Below are 17,960 nucleotides of genomic sequence, written 5' to 3' on the forward strand. Positions count from 1 at the left end.
ATTTGTGACACAGCCAGCCGACACCGGGGCAGTGATTTGGCGAGGGTGTTGTTGATGTTAGCACACTTAAGATGCCGGCTAATCGGGCAAAGCATGCAGTTAATTTTCGCACCCCGTGATCCAGATGAACCAAAACAAGCATCAGCGTCACATTTGTTCGTTTTCGTCATACTGAAAACAATGGTATCACCGTACACTGTGGATGGAAGCGAAGCCGGGTACGAAAGATGGCACGTCGATGAACAAAAGCGCTGCTTGTTTTCAACTTCGGCGGAGAATAATTAGTCTTGTTGCGAAGAAATAGTAAAAATAACACTATCTTGACGGAGAGTGAAATGAGGCTTTTTAACTGCGATGTCACTTTAGGCGAAATGTAATTTGTAACACGCGAATATGGGTAAATATAAACGAGATCGAATCGTAAACACTATCCAATTGGCGGTTGACACAGCTTTTGATTCAATCTTTGTATGTTTACATTCATTTTGATTTACATGTCGTTTAAATTTCATTATTTTTTTGTATGCAGAGTAGTGTGTTTTCTGTGGAGACAGTAGCCGCGAGATCAACCCAACGCGTTCGACAAGGATGGATTAAGGTAGCAATGTTAGACTACCCAACGCGTTCGATAAGGATGGACCAGTCGAAGATGGTGACGGGAACGATTGGGGGGCACCGTAGAAGACAACAAGAAACGGAAGCTAAACCGGCATGTAATGAGCATACACAACCAATGTTGCTTCAGAATCTTCATCGCGACGAAGCACGGTGAATATGAATCACCTGCATTCGTCCCACATCGTTCTTCGCTGTTATATTCAACTTGCTGTTGATATTCATCCACGAATGAAGCCGACTGCCAATCCATGTTTATCCGAATGCCTTATCCATACGTTCTTGCCTTGCTACTCATCGAACGACCGAATGAACTGCACGAGGAAGCTATGAAGTGAATGACGAATAAACGAATCAGCAAACCATTCCTCACCATAGCGATGATCGCTTACAACTATTGGCGAAGATTACTTCAATTTTATCTTCGCAGAATAATGGCTCGCGAAGAAATATATTTTTATTCTGATGCGTTGTACTGTTCGGAACAAGCCAATGCGCTACTGGTTCTTCAGTACAAAACTATGGGTTAAATTAACAGCCGAATCAAGGCAATATTTGTTAAATATAGGACAATCTTAATAGAAGCCTTGTGTGTCAAGTATTCAAAGGAGATTGAACCCATGTTTGGTGATAAAACTCGGCATAAGCAAAACAAAATTCTTTTGGATGAAGTTTTGATTTTAATCTGCACATGGTGTTATATCACAATAATTTAACCTATTGCGCATGTTTTGCTAGTATCACGACGAAATCGCTTAATCAGCACGGTTGTTTAAAAATAAATTAGCTGTAGAATGAACAGTGTGTTGTGGGTGTAATATGGACAATACAAATATTACTTCTTGTTCTCCCATCGGGAAAGACTTGGCATAAAAAACGTGCTGTAATTATTTTACTCCATATTGTCGAGATCCTTAGATACCAACAAAAAATATAAAATGGTTGAATTTCGATTTTTTAATGCATTCCCTTCTAGGGATTAGCTATAATGATTACATTGCATGTGCACATCTCACGAATTCAACCATGACTGCTAACTTTGTTAACTAGTGCTATGAAGATAGATTGATGTTTAAGGTGAGATTTTTTGTGACGTGGTTAACATTAACAGCAGGTACCACAATTTGATAAAAAATACATCATTTAACGCAAATTTATTAATTAGGGGTCATACACTAATTACGTAAGGACATATGGGGGGAGTGGGTGTTTCAAAATATCTTACCAATTCTCACTTGGGGGAGGGAAGGTTTGTCCTTTCTTAAGTAATATCATAAAACATGCATGAAAAATGAAATCGATAAGAAAAATATTCTTCTCATAAGAAAAGAAACTATTTCTTATTTGTGATATGAACATTTTATATATCAAACGAAATGAGCACATACTGTACATCATGGTCATGGAAACGCAGACCTCAAATTGAAGTGTTTTGCAGCGACGGAATATGATTGTTAAATTAGTTATGGAATTTATTGTTGCCAACGTAAGGGGCGGCTTAATTGTCGATGGTTTTGGAGCAGTTACAGAAATTTCTCGACTCTTGGTGGTACATTGTTCTGATCGGGAACTGGAGTCACAATCTGCTTTACAAGTTAAGAAGTGTTGAGACCCTTCGTGTTGTTAGGCCAACATCCTTCTTTTCAAACTTTCGCTTCAAACCCGCAAGGTATATGAAAAAATTTCTGTCATGTGATTGTCAAAGAACTTGTTGGCCGTATAGTTCCAGAGTGTGAACTGTATTTTACTTCAAGAAAATTCGAAGATAGCCATGTCGGAACTATGCGTACGATAAGCGTTATAGTTGAAATTCCGAACAAATTCACACCAGAAGAGGTTAAAAATTCTTTTGAGTTCTACATCACAAAGAAATAGATTCAAAGGAAGTGTAATGTAGCGAAGCAAATTATGTGGAACAAATCGGAGTTTCTAAATATCTCCCAAAATTTATTCTGAAATTTCTACTGGGCGAGATTAGGATGCAAATGAAATTTCTGCAGATGATTTTACACACACCTAGAAAAAATCGTATAAATTTACGTCTCCTGATCCTGACATATACGAGCATCAAAAATGACTTAGTCTTACGTTTGATTTTAATTTTAAATGACATTGAATTTCGTAAATCATGTAATTTTACTCCACATATGGCGTTTGTTCTGAATGACAGTAAGTGTAATTTTATGTCATTGCGCATGGAAAATATGTTTCATGTAAAATTAAATGGAACACGGTGATGTTTAATGTTTAGTCATTTCGTCAATTACGGTTTGTTAAATTGTGTCAAGTTTGCAATTACGTCAATGATAAAATTTATAATTTTTTGGTGTGTAGTTAAATTTTGTCCTGAGTTCTCTTTTAATAATTCAATAAGGGGGAGAGGGAGTTCACTAAAATCATACGAACTCTTATCTGGGGGGAGGGGGAGGTTGAATAGTTCTAAAAAAGCCTTACGTAATTAGTGTACGGCGACCCCGAGCAGAATATTTTCTATGACGAAAGGATTTTTCATTTCAAACATTTATAATTACCTTAAGGGATGGAAACAAGCATACAAATATTTAAAAAAAAAAAACCAAATAGAATACGTTATAGCCAAATGTAGAATCTTACACTTAGTCAAGTCTCCCCATGTTCCCCTACTCTATCGTCGGAGCAATTAAATTTACGTACATTTTCGAAATATGCTAGAAGTACCAAGTTCCAATCAATCTTAAATTTAAGATTCGCCCACTTAAAATAAACAACTTGATCAAATTTAGTAACTCAAGCTTCAAGATAATCAACACATTTCTGATCAAAATTAGTCGATTCAAAAAAAAGCATTTCGCGGAACGCATTTTCACGCTAGACATTTTGAATTTATTTATGAAACTGTTATGAACACTTTTTCATTAAAAATATTTCTGTTTAATATTCCAGTAGCACTGATTATGGCAAGCAAAGCTTATTTCCGTTCAACTTCATAGTATGTCATGACTTGTAGAACACTTGAGCGATATTGGAAAATATTGATATTTTTAACGTCCATTTATCATATTATTTAGGCGCTTCTCCACAAAAGAAATTTTGAAGATTTCGAAGAAAACTTTTGCCTTTAAAAATCTGGCCTAGAGGATTGATATGTCTTGACATATTGATTCCCTAGACTCTACTTTGTTCCGTGAAAAAATTATGAACACTTTTTATATAGGATTTTGAATGAATATTGCAACATTTAAAAAAATTGTTTTGGCATTTTCAGGCCATTTTTTTCTAAAAAGTCGTATATTCTTTGTGAAAAAAAAACAGTTTTCACTTTCAGGCACTTTATTCGAAGATGACAAAGTTCTTATAACTTTCAAATGAAAATAGTTTAGTGATTGGTGTCCTTAAACATCTCATGCGCTATAAAATATTTTTAATATGTTCAGAGATCACGACAGCTTGGGTTCATCTTCCGAATAGCGAAAAACTTCAGGGACGTATATTGTCTTAAATCGCTTTACTGCGCATTGGTCCGCTCAAGGTTAGAATATTGTTCAGCTGTTTGGAATCCGTACTACCAGAACGGGATTGACAGAATCGAGGCTGTCCAACGCAGGTTCATACGCTTCGCCCTTCGTCATCTCCCATGGCGAAACAGATTTCAGCTGCCGAGCTATGAAAACCGTTGCCAGCTAATACACCTCGATAAACTCAGCATTCGGAGGGACTGCTCTCGAGCCCTGTTTGTCTCGGACTTACTCTCTGCCAGAGTGGATTGCCCTACAATCCTCGGACGTCTGGATCTTCAAGCCCGCGTTAGAGCTCTACGCAATAACTCCCTTCTGCGAGTTCCGTTCAGGAGAACCAACTATGGTTACCAGAGCGCTGTTACCGGACTCCAACGAATTTTTAACAGTGTGGCGACGTCCTTTGACTTCAACAGGACGCGGAATGCGATAAAAGTGAAAATGTTGTCAATACTAAAATGTAATTAGTTTAAGCAACCACCATTGGAGCCAAGGGGCCTGTTGGTGAAGGTAATAAACAACACAAACATAAACATTACATTTATGTTAAATAATAATTACTAAATTTATCTAAAAACAGTTTTAAAGTGTCACAGCACTGTAGAATAAAAAAAAAGTCGATTTTCAATTTATTAGTCAAAAATGGCTTTAGAATGTTAAAAATCATATCCCAAAACATGGAAGACGAAAACAATACATAAATATTCAGATTTTCAATTCTACCGCAATGCCTCTTATGTATATCTCGTGTGTACTGAAAACTTTAACCACGTTTTTCTCGAAGCCACTTTTTTGAGCTGGCCGCAAATGTAACTCGAACAAATGATTTTTGAACGCTTGGAAATTTTCACAGTATATTCAAAATTTATTTCTCCAGCGACGTACGTAGGATTTTTTTCATTGCTTAGCTTTTTAAATTAATTTTGTGTCGATTTTTATGACATGTTTGGCGTGCTCTACAGTGGTGTAGCCCTTAATAGAATATATCCAAATTTTATTTCTTGATGTCATGTCAAGTGAGATATACATATTCAGCATTTTTTCTGTAATGCTTTGTTGTACAACTTTATTGAAAACATGCTAGATTTTGCTGAAATTAAAACCATATTAACAGCTATTTAAGCTAAAGAATAGTCTTTCATGGTACAAAAACTTATGTTTACAAACAACAATTGAAGTTTTATAGCACGCTACAAGTGCAATTTAAATGTTATGAGAGGCTATAAAAGTACGATAAAACCTCAATTGATACTAGGATATAAGACAAACCGGTTCAGTTTTGGCAAAAAGTTTAATATTTGCTAAGTTTGGTTGAAATCGGAATGCATCGATTTGTCAAAAACTTGTGGCTTGATTATACTTCTATAGATATAGAAATTATATTATATAAGAGTATTTCGTCTTACGGTTGCTATTTGTGCCAAATGGTCCTAAGAAAATAATTAAACGTAGATTCAAGGAAACTATCACCCAGTGTTGATTTCATCATTAGAAAAAAAAGTTATGTGAAGTACCAATAGTCTACTATGTAGATTCATAATTGTGTTGATTCGGTTTTCGCCCGCGAGACATCCGCAGATTTACAAATGTAATTGATTTGTTTTGCTTTGCTTACGCAGCTTCCCGTTTCAAATCTGATAAAAACATCAGCAAATAATCATTATGTACTACTAATTGTTGTTTATAGCAAAAGTCATCCCATTCCGAACATAGCAAGCATTTCTGCACCACTTCAGTCATGAAGCTCTGACCCTTCCATCAATGAACAAGAAATTTGTTTTTCTTGGTCGCAATGCAGGAGGAATTAAGAACGAAGAATCCTTAGCGAAGAATGGCTAGTGGCGATTATCACCTAAGCCATTCGTGTGCCGATCCGAACGATGCGTGAAGATGAACATTGCAGGAATGGCTAAATTCAACAAACAACGATGCGAACAAGCAGCGAACAGCAGACATCAGATTCGGATTTTTTGTTTGTTTGTATTATTCATTTTCGCTGATTCTGTGCTTCCGTGTGACGAACGGTGCAGCGTTATTCGAGGCATGGGTGAATGACACGACGAATATCGTATCGATGATGAACGAATGAACTAGTTCGGCGAAGAATATTTGCAACATTGTACACAACTAGAAAGGAGAACAAGACGTAGGGAGTGGAGTCGGTACAGGCAATATCCGGCTCACTTCAAAAACACAAGCGAAAAGACCACAGTCAGGACATCACAACCGGACTACGGTTATATGATTAACTATAAAGTACTTCGGTCGGAACTCTACACGCTGACCGATGTTACAAGAACAGGAAGCAGGCCGCACAGTCAAGACGCTACAATTCGACTGATGTCGGACCAATACATATACATTGCCCCAGTCGGAACTATTATAACCTCCGGCTGCGATGAATTACTGAAAGACGACACGACTGGAGAAAATCTCAAACCCAGTCAACCGTACCAATAATGAAGCACTAGACGCAGTCGGAACTACGAAAACCGATTTTGCGCTGAAAGAAAGCCAATCGTTATGTTAGACACTGGCGGTCGGACAATCCGAAGTAATAACAAAAGGGAGGTACAGTCAGAAACGTCGACGCTCTATATTCATCTACTCGCGAAACCGCATTGTCTCGTCATGAATTACGAAACTTATGCGAAAGCGGTTTTCCAGCAATGTGCAGCGCTCCTTTTCTTCTCTGCACGTTATAAGTTCAACATCTCTGAAGGAGTTAGAAAGTAGACGTCAAAATTTGCCAAAAACTACATGATTTGGCAAGCAATTTGATCGTGCGGAAAGAGACATTCAAGTGTATAAGAATACCTCTAAAAGCGTCTACTTCCACCTCTGAGGTCTCACGATAACCCTCCGCTAGCCGGACTCAGCCTGGTACATTTTAGGAGATCAATTTCGTGCCAAAGGATCGTAATCCTCTGAACGCATAGGAATTGCAACCAATAGAGCTATACCGAGGCAACATGAAGCAGGTACTCTGGAAGCATCCTAAGGCAGTGAAATCGGAAGAAGAAATGACGAAATAATGGATACTAACACAAAAACAAGTTGGTTCAAATGTTGAAAAAGAACTTATGAGCAGTTTTAAGAGAAAGGATCGTGGATTTGGATATGGCTATGAAATTGAATAAAACGAACACGGAAAAAGTTTAATAAATTGTTTTGTTTTATTGCCTAAAAGTTTGATAACGATCGGTTGAACGGGTGAATTTTGAAGAACCTTTCTTCGTGATGCAATTACTCCTTACTCACTTTAGTCGTTTTTACAGATTGCGTTGTCCTGAAGATAACTGGCGAGACTCTGGAGGACGTGGAAATGTTGGCAACAGATACCTTTCTTTGAAACCTGGATGGCTGATGACAAATTGCAATTCGTTCACCACAAGACGGAGGTAATGCTGGTCAGAAATCATAAAAAATCCAGCATGTGAACAGCGTCATTTCCATCGATGCATGCGCAGAAGCCCCTGGGCGTGATACTCGACGATAGGTTAAATTATAACAGCCATTTCGAGTATGTGTGTTAGAAAAGAGAGACAATAACTAATGTATCGACAAAGATCGTACCGAACGTCGGAAGAGTAAGATGCAGTAAGAGAGTAGGGCGTTCCAGCTTAAGCTGCTGCGCTGAGCTCAAAGCGGAACCAGACAAAGCTGGTGAGCATGTATATCCTAAGAACTTTCAGCGTAGATTAGGCTGGTTGTGAGTCGTCGAGGCGATTGTGCAAAAGTGGATCACCGTTTAATATGGAGGAATCCCAAGACGTGGTGAAAAAACTTCATTTAGGCAAAACATTTGTGCAAGATGCAAAACACGAAAGGCTACACACGTATAAAATTCACAGACGCTCTATATTCATTTATTCGCGAAACCGCATTGTCTCGTCATGAATTACGAAACTTATGTGAAAGCGGTTTTCCAGCAATGTGCTGCGCTCCTTTTCTTCTCTGCACGTTATAAGTTCAACATCCCTGAAGGAGTTAGAAAGTAGACGTCAAAATTTGCCAAAAACTACATGATTTGGCAAGCAATTTGATCGTGCGGAAAGAGACATTCAAGTGTATAAGAATACCTCTAAAAGCGTCTACTTCCACCTCTGAGGTCTCACGATAACCCTCCGCTAGCCGGACTCAGCCTGGTACATTTTAGGAGATCAATTTCGTGCCAAAGGATCGTAATCCTCTGAACGCATAGGAATTGCAACCAATAGAGCCATACCAAGGCATCATGAAGCAGGTACTCTGGAAGCATCCTAAGGCAGTGAAATCGGAAGAAGAAATGACGAAATAATGGATACTAACACAAAAACAAGTTGGTTCAAATGTTGAAAAAGAACTCATGAGCAGTTTTAAGAGAAAGGATCGTGGATTTGGATATGGCTATGAAATTGAATAAAACGAACACGGAAAAAGTTTAATAAATTGTTTTGTTTTATTGCCTAAAAGTTGTTTTTTATCTTAAATACGTTTATTTAGGCCCAAATGCTTTAGCTTAACGAGGCCGATAATTCATTTTTTTTAATTGCATGTCACCGTATTTAGGGGCGGCTTGCTCCCCTCTTATGTAAGTAAAGGAAAAAGGTAGGAAGTGGGATACATATTGTGTAATTGATATCGTCGTTTGCTGATTGATCATTGTGGCGGATATGCACACTTTGTTGTAGTTTCCAGCCTGTAATCGCAGGGGCGAGGGGAGGGTCGATATTTCGGATAATTATTGGCACTCTGATGCTGTCATGATGTTCTCTATATCATCAGCATGTGAGGTATGTCATGATGTTCAGGGTAGACGGTTATCAAGAAGGGTATGCACCGAAGACTCGTGAAGCAATGCCATATTGTAGATACAGGGATAGGTTGGTGAGTTTCTACTGTGAATGAGAGAGGGGAAAATGTATCAAAACTTGGACATCAATAGGTTTCAAAAAGATATAGATAAAAAAAATATAGGGGTGGTCACGGCTTGCCAGGACGTCCCGGACTGGCACATAGGGTGATCTACCTCGGGCCCGAAGGGAATCTATTAGTTGGTACCTGGCAACACAGTACTCTGCGCAGAGCCAAACAACATGCTCTATGTCGTGATAGCCGTTCTCACAAACACAATGATTACTTTCAGCAAGCCCTATACGACGGAGATGTGCGTCAAACGAGTAATGGTTGGACATTGACATCGTACGAATAAAGTCCCGGTTCACATCCAACCCCTTAAACCAAGCATTCGTTGATACCTTCGGGATAATGGAATGTAGCCATCGTCCCAGATGCCCATTGCTCCATGAGGTTTGCCAACTATCGAGCGTCCTCTGACGAGAGATACTGAAAAATTCGTTGAAGCAAATTGGTCTTTCGTAAGTGTCGCCTTCTAATGTGCCCACCTTGGCTGAAGAGTCCGCCTTCTCGTTGCCCGCAATAGAATAATGTGACGGGACCCAAACCAAGGTAATCTGGTAAGATTTTTCAGATAAAGCACTCAGATATTCCCGTATTTTCCCCAGGAAATACGGTGAGTGCTTTCCAGGCTTCGCCGCACGGATGGCCTCAATGGAGCTGAGACTATCCGAAACGACGAAGTAATGGTCGAAGGGCAGGGTGTCAATGATCCCGAGAGTATACTGAATGGCAGCTAATTCTGCGACGTAAATTGAAGTAGGATCATTGAGTTTGAATGAGGCAGCAAGATTTTCGTTGAAGATACCGAAGCCTGTGGACCCGTCGAGAATTGATCCGTCAGTGTAGAACATTTTGGCGCAGTCGACTTGATGGTATTTGTTATAGAAAATATTTGAGACCACTTGTGGGCGAATATGATCCGGAATTCCACAAATCTCTTCCTTCATGGATGTATCGAAAAATACAGTTGGATCAGAAGTATCTAAGAGATGAGCACGGTTGACGTTATACGTAGATGAATTGATGTTCTGTGCCATGTAATCGAAGTACAAGGACATGAGTCGGGTCTGAGAATTAAGCTCGACAAGCCTTTCGCAATTTGCAATCACCAATGGGTTCAGAATATCGAATCGAATGAGCAATCGATATGAGAGGTCCCAAAATCGATTTTTCAGCGGAAGAACGCCTGCCAGCACTTCGAGACTCATCGTATGGGTCGAGTGCATGCAACCCAAGGCAATACGCAAGCAACGATACTGGATTCGCTCCAGTTTGATGAAGTGTATGTTCGCAGCGGAGCGAAAGCAGAAACATCCGTACTCCAACACTGATAATATCGTTGTTTGGTACAGCCTGATTAGGTCTCCTGGATGGGCACCCCACCATGTTCCAGTTATTGTACGGAAAAAGTTGATCCTTTGTTGGCACTTCTGTTTCAGATACCTAATGTGACATCCCCAGGTACCTTTAGAGTCGAATCATACCCCGATATATTTGAATGTTGAAGCCTGAGCAATAGTTTGATCCATTAATTGAAGCTGTAGTTGCGCTGGTTCACGCTTTCTAGAAAATACGACTAGCTCAGTTTTCTCCGTGGAGAACTCGATACCCAGCTGGAGAGCCCAAGCAGACAAATTGTCCAAGGTATCTTGCAGTGGTCCTTGTAAGTCGACGGCTTTAGGACCGGTAATAGAGACCACACCGTCATCTGCAAGCTGCCTTAGCGTGCAGGAATTGACAAGACATTCGTCAATGTCATTCACGTAAAAATTGTAGAGGAGAGGGCTTAGACATGAGCCCTGGGGAAGGCCCATGTAGCTAAATCGTGATGTCGATAAATCGCCATGCGAGAAATGCATATGTTTTTCAGACAACAGCTTTAGCAAAAAGTTATTTAAAATTGGCGAAAGACCATGCTGGTGCAACTTCTCATAAAGAATGTTGATCGAAACTGAATCGAAAGCCCCCTTAATATCCAAGAATACTGATGCCATCTGCTCTTTGTTAGCATATGCCATTTGAATTTCTGTTGAGAGCAACGCAAGGACGTCCCTTTGCCTTTGCGGAAGCCAAATTGTGTATCTGACAGTAAGCCATTTGTTTCGACCCAATTATCGAGGCGAAACAAGATCATTTTTTCGAATAACTTCCGGATACAGGACAGCATCGCAATCGGACGATACGTATTGTGGTCGGAGGCTGGTTTTCCTGGTTTTTGGATGGCGATGACCCTCACCTGTCTCCAGTCACGTGGGACAATGTTACCCTCAAGAAACCTATTAAATAAATTCAACAAGCGTCTTTTGGCAGAGTCTAGCAGATTCTTCAACAAGTTGAATTTGATTCTATCTGGCCCCGGGGCTTTATTGTTACATGATAAGAGAGCAAGTGAGAACTCCACCATCGTAAACGGTGTTTCGTTCGCGGTATTGTAAGGCGACGCGGCGCGGTAGATTTTCTGTGCCGGGGCGGAATCCGGACAAACCTTCTTGGCGAAATCGAATATCCAACGGTTTGAATATTCCACGCTTTCGTTAGTACTGTTTCGGTTTCGCATACGTCGAGCCGTGCCCCAAAGAGTGCTCATCGATGTTTCTCTTGATAACCCGTCGTCAAACCGGCGCCAGTAACTGCGTTTCTTAGCTTTCATTAAATTTTTCATTCGCTTTTCTAATATCGCGTACACTCGATAACTAGCAACTAACCCGTCGTTCCGGAAGGTTTTATACGCGGCAGCTTTCTCCGCGTACACGTCTGAGCAATCTTTGTCCCACCACGGGTTGGGAGAACGTTTTTGGGTGTTCACGTCGGGTACTCGTTTCTTCTGAGTTTGAATCGCGGTATCGAGAATCGAGTTGGACAAAAACTTATATTCTTCCTCCGGGGGAAGTACCGTGTTGAATCGATAGTTTTGGATATCTCAGCAGCGTAGCTCTTCCAATCAATGTTTCGTGTGAGGTCTTAGGGAACATTGATTGGTGCCGATGGTCTTGAACCAGTGGTGATTGCAATTACAAATCAGATGTTACCTTCCACTTGCAATCTAACCGTAGTGATGTCGAGCATAAAGATATGTCCAGTGCACTTGCCTGCGCAGGTGGTCTAGGAATCCGTGTCATTTCCCCTGTGTTCAGAATTGTCATATTGAAGTTGTGACAAAGGTCTTGAATTGTCGAAGATCGATTATCGTCGTATAGACAGCCCCACACCGTACCGTGAGAGTTAAAGTCTCCAAGAAGCAGGCGGGGCGAGGGAAGGTGTTCAATCACGTTGGAGAATCTTTGATATCCCATCATGGCCTTAGGAGGAATGTAAATAGAAGCAATGCAAAGATCTTTGCCTTTGATTGTTGTTTGACAAGCGACAACTTCAATGCCTGGCGTCGAAGGGAGGTTGATTCGATTGAAGGAGTAGCACTTTTTGATCCCTAAAAGTACCCCTCCATAGCTTTTCAGAGGATTGGGAATGTTGAAAGCTGTGAATATCCAGTCCACAATGTCAGAAAATTTAAGGAATCCCGTTTTAGGTTGAGTTTCTGACTGTAAAATTGGAGCACTTGGGATTTTTGGTGCCCCGAGGAGTGCTAGGAACTCCTGGTTGTATCTCAATTTCCCAAAACCAGGAGGTATTATCTCCGGATTTGTACCAGCACTTCCAGTTGATGAATTATTTTTATTTTGTACCCTTGTTTGGGACAACCTAGGACCCTTACGAGGAAGTTCAGGTGAGTTTTGATTAGGTCTTTTCCTAGAGTTTCCAAGCGGAGCCAAAGAATGCCCCTCGCAAGGGTCGCTAGAGGCGTTATCGTCAGTTGGCAAGAGAGCGAATGGGTTTTCGGAGATAAGTGGAACAGCTCTTTTAAGCATTTCTGTGTAAGAGCGTCTGGAGCGATCTTTGGCGGATCGCTTCAGTTTATCCGCGCGATACTCCAGCGTAAAGAGGCTATTGCTAACGATATCATTGGCCTGTTTCAAGTCAGTAACGACTACGCGCAGTTTATCTGACTGAACCTTTTTAGTCTCGGTTACGGCCGAGTAACGTTTTGTCAGCTCTCGTGCAACAGTTATGCTGTTTAACGGTTTATTTTTGGGCCGAAAGTATACCACCCAAGGACCAGCGGATCCATCCTGGTAAACCTTGACTCGGGGGGGCTGTCAGACATTGGGGGAAAGTGGGGGAAGTGGATCGACCATAACATTATCTGTTTCCGAATCAGATATACGTTCCTCTTCCCCATAAGATTCGTATTCGGAGGGTGATCCTTCTGTTTGTTCCATTTTGTTGCTGGAGCAACACGCTCGACCGCACTGTTTAACGTAAATCAAAATAAAAAATGAAAAGCAATAAAAAGAAAAAAACGTTTTTAATCCACTTAACAGTGTGATGAGACATTTCTTATAACATTTATCACTCTTCGGATATTATATCGTTTGAGAACATTTAGAACTTGATGCTTCGCGATGTTTTTGATAACACATACCACATGGGATAGTGGCAGGACTCAGAGAATCGCTCAAATCAGCATAGGACAACATCAGTGCTAGAAATCTCAAACCAAATCAATGGGAAAGCGATAAAATGGCCCATAAAATAGACATACCATCGAATTATTGTTAATGCTCTGTTAGTAAAATATCTAAATTGTGGTGGGAAAACTGAATTTTCCTAAAGGGGTTATGTATATTGTACTGAGCCAAAAAAATCGAATTTTTTTTTTCAATCGATTTAAAGTTTATACTTTACTCAAATTTCCAACGCGACTGAGAACTAAGAAATCAACGCTTTTCTTGAAAGGGCGATACTAGCAGTGATACCATTCAAAGAAAATCAACAGCGAATATTTCCAGACTTGGTTTTATTTCCTATTTAAGGACTATTGTGTTTTTTACATCCTAGATTGCATGATTCAGTGATCGAAACCCACAACTTCATACAATATTTGAAATTATTAAATTAAAATTTGTTTTTGCTATTGAAATTGACAAAATGATAGTATCACCCCTTTGGCGATTGTTTACTATTTCGGTCCCACCTATCAGCATTGAAGTATCGCCCTTACGTTTTACATTTCTTATAAAAGAAATGTATAGAATTCGCTCAAACTTTCAAGATTTTTCCGAGGCCCGGAGGGCCGAGTCTTATATACCAATCGACTCAGCTCGACGATTTGGGACAATGTCTGTGTGTGTGTGTATGTAACGGTCAAATTCTCATTCGTGTTTCTCAGCAATGGCTGAACCGATCTTATCCAAACCAATTTTAAATGAAAGAACTAAAAAACAGTATGAACGCTATTCATTTGTTTTTGAGTCTGATGTTTAGTTTCCAAGATATGAATGCTTGAATGCGTAAAAATGGCGTTTTCTGCAGTTTTTTTAAAATTATCTGCCGAAATTGACTATTAATCTATTATTAACGCCAAAACGGCTTATTTTAGGTCAATAGTATCTTCGGAGAATTTAATGGAGGCAATATTCCCTTTCTTTTGATATTGTGGTTTTGCTGATTAATCTCCCTGTGAGTGAGATATTTTCACAAATTTTGTTGGAAGCGATTATATCGAAATTATGTCTTCAGCAAATTTGTAGCTCTTACTTTTGCGAATAACTTTACTGAAGACTTCAAATATCTATTTTGAATACATTAAAAGTTATGGCTTGTTGTTTGTGGATTACTCTTTGTCGCCTATATATTGTTCAATATAGTAATAATCCATTGAAATAAGCCAAACATTATTTCGATAAAATGAATTTTGTATTTCATTTTACTATCTACAACCGCTAGAAATAATCACCGAACACTTCCAACTTGTCTGGAAGGAACTTGATAACTTATCAGTACAAAAATGTTCATTTGTGCGAACCTTCTGACTGCAATTTTTCTAACTTATAACCATCGGATCGATCTGAAACATATCGGAAAATGAAAAGCGAAATAAATAACTCCAAGCAACGGCATATCCAAGAGAAGGTTTTGAGGTTTAACACCATACAACCCTCCCCCCACCACACCCAAAATTTATTGATGCTAGCTGATTTAATTCAATATTACAATAACAATTATCTGATCCGTAGATTGATAACCTGTTGTTGTAAACATCATGAGGACTTTTGATAAATTGTCGGAATGGGGTCCTGATATGTAACTGGTCTATTGGTCTTGATTTCATAGTTGTCTAATAGCATCAATATCAAATTCCTGCTTGAAAACATTCCAATAGAAAATTCCAGAATTCTGTAATCAATCATAATCCTCAGATTTATTTTCAAATTGAGCTCGTTTTTGTAGAAATGTACTCTAATAAGGGTCTTTATTTAATAGGAAGCGAAGTTAAAATTGATTTAATGTCTATGAAACATAGAACTGCTCACCAAAAAAATTGCATAACTTTCAACATTTGCTAAAAATGTTTTTGCCTTTCTCATTCACTCTAAAATTCGTCAATCTAATCCCGACCCGGAGAGCCGTGTGTCATATGCCAATCGACTGAGTTCGTCGAGATCGGAAAATGTCTGTGTGTATGTATATGTGTATGTGGAAAAAAAATGTGACCTCTGTTTCTCAGAGATGGCTGAACCGATTTGCAAAAAGTTAATCTCAAATGAAAGGTACAACCTTCCCATCGGCTGCTATTGATTTTTTTATTGGTTGGACTTCTGGTTCCGGAGTTACGAGTTGAAGAGTGCAATCACACAGCAGATTCCAATATAAACTGAAATGAAAATTTTTCAGAAATTTGTATTTTTGATGCCAAATGACTTTAAAATGCATGAAACATTGAGATGTTTGACAAAAATTGACTTCTTTGGACTTTGGTACACTCCAAAAATCGTCAATCATACCGGACCGGAGGGAGTATGCGGTGAGGGGTTGCTACTTTATAATTAAAACTAGTTTAAAATTTCTTAACAAGTTGAAAAATTTCGGCAGGAACTGGACCTCCCGGATCTTTCTCCATGATCCGCCGCTGATTTCAAGCGATGTTTCAATATCACATAGTATCTCAAGATCATGGCTGTCGATCCATTGTATGTATGTGCAAATTGTACTGAACATGTAATATTCATTTCCACCATTGTATTGAACATAACCAGCCATGGAATCGTAGTCTGGACAAATGAGAAAAGCACAATTGCACCACTAGGTGGATTAAAACAGGTTTTGCCTTTCTCAATAGAAAGGTATTGCAATTGCTATGAAAACCGACTTTTTAACGGAGACCCGGAGGGCCGAGTGACATATACCATTCGATTCAGTTCGTCGAGTTCGGCAAATGTCTGTGTGTGTATGTATGTGTGTATGTATGTATGTGTGTGTGTATGTGTGTGTGTATGTGACCAAAAATGTCACTCATTTTTCTCAGAGATGGCTGAACCGATTTTGACAAACTTAGTCTCAAATGAAAGGTGCAACGTTCCCATAGGCTGCTATTGAATTTCTAATGGATCCGACTTCCGGTTCTGGAATTACAGGGTGATAAGTACGAACACGCAGAAAATGTCGATTTTAATAAATTCTGCAATGAATGTATAAAGGTGAAATTTTTTCCAAAATATGACAACAACTTCTTCGATTTGTAGTATTAGGTCACTAACATCCATTCAAAGTCTATTTGGCCATATTGGCCACCATCCTCGGTTCCGGAAGCCCCGGCGGAAGTATCTAAATTCAGAATAACAGTCACATCGGTTTCTCGGAGATGGCTAGACCGATTCTACTAAACTTGGCCTCAAATGAAAGGTATTGCGTCCCCGTAAATGGCTATTTAATTTCATCCCGATCCGACTTCCGGTTCCGGAGTTACAGGTTGTGGCGTGCGATCACATAGCAAATTGTGATTCAAACCGATACTCCGATGAAAGCAAAAAAGGTAAAAATTTCGCTAAAATGTCTCTCAAACAACTTAAATTTGCTGTTCTAGGTCACCGACGGCCAACCAAACTTTCGTTGACTACATTAACTACCATAGACGGTTCCGGAAGTGCCCGGGAAAAGCGGCCATCTTTCAAAATTTACGAACTCACATCAGTTTCCCGGAAATGGTTAAGCCAATTTTCACAAACTTAGTCCCAAATGATAGCTATAATATCCGCATAGATGTCTATAAAATTTCGTACGGATCGCTTATATGATTCAGGAAATATAGACTAAACCGTCCGGTCACATATGAAATTCCCATATAAGCCGGAACTCAATTTTTTTTTCAAAGGGGGGACCCCATGAAATTTCAGAAATCGAATTCGTATTTTTGATGCCAAACATCTTTAAAATGCATGAAACGTCGAGATTTTATGTTATCTCGAAAAATTTTTTTTATAAAAATCGACTTTTTGGGACTTTGCCGATTTTGCACCTTTTTTCAGTTCAATATTACCGTGGCTGTTTTTTCTTTTTCAAAATTTTAGAACTCGAATAATGATTTATTTTCCTGTATATAGTTGTCATGTGATGTATAATAATAAAATGTAATATATGCATTTAAAAGCTTTCAATGAATATAAACAACGCACACATTCTCGTGATTCATAATTGAGAAAGGCATAATTGCACCGCTAGGTGGATTAAAATAGGTTTTTATTTTGGGAATGCGTCGAGTTGAGACGAAAACGTAATATGATTAATAACGAGGATAACACTTTCCGAATATAAAGATAGATTTATGAAAAGTGACGATTTCCATTAGATTCTAGCAGGTCCTGATCGATTTTGATGAGCATTTGCTTTTTGTTGTATGACCAATTATATGTATAGGTAAAATGTTCAAAAACAGTAATTTAAGGTCAAGATAGCATCATTTTGAAACCGCCAATTTCGGAGGGTTAGTATCTTCCATGAGTTTTACAAACGTTAAACAGCGCATCATTTGATAAAATAATTTTGATGGTATATCGTCCAAGAAGTATTTATGGTGAATTTTCTCAAGTTAATATTCATGACTACAATAAAGTC

At 39.1% G+C, this 17,960-nt stretch overlaps 1 protein-coding gene across 6 annotated transcripts in view; it reads right to left on the bottom strand.

Annotated features, from left to right (window-relative positions):
• LOC131678572 (C2 domain-containing protein 5) overlaps positions 1-17,960 on the bottom strand; it is a 1,698,126-nt gene that overhangs the window by 616,410 nt on the left and 1,063,756 nt on the right. The gene's annotated exons all lie outside the window — the stretch shown is intronic.

The sequence above is a fragment of the Topomyia yanbarensis genome, chromosome 2 (genome assembly GCF_030247195.1).
Source record: "Topomyia yanbarensis strain Yona2022 chromosome 2, ASM3024719v1, whole genome shotgun sequence".
Taxonomy (NCBI): Eukaryota; Metazoa; Arthropoda; class Insecta; order Diptera; family Culicidae; genus Topomyia; species Topomyia yanbarensis.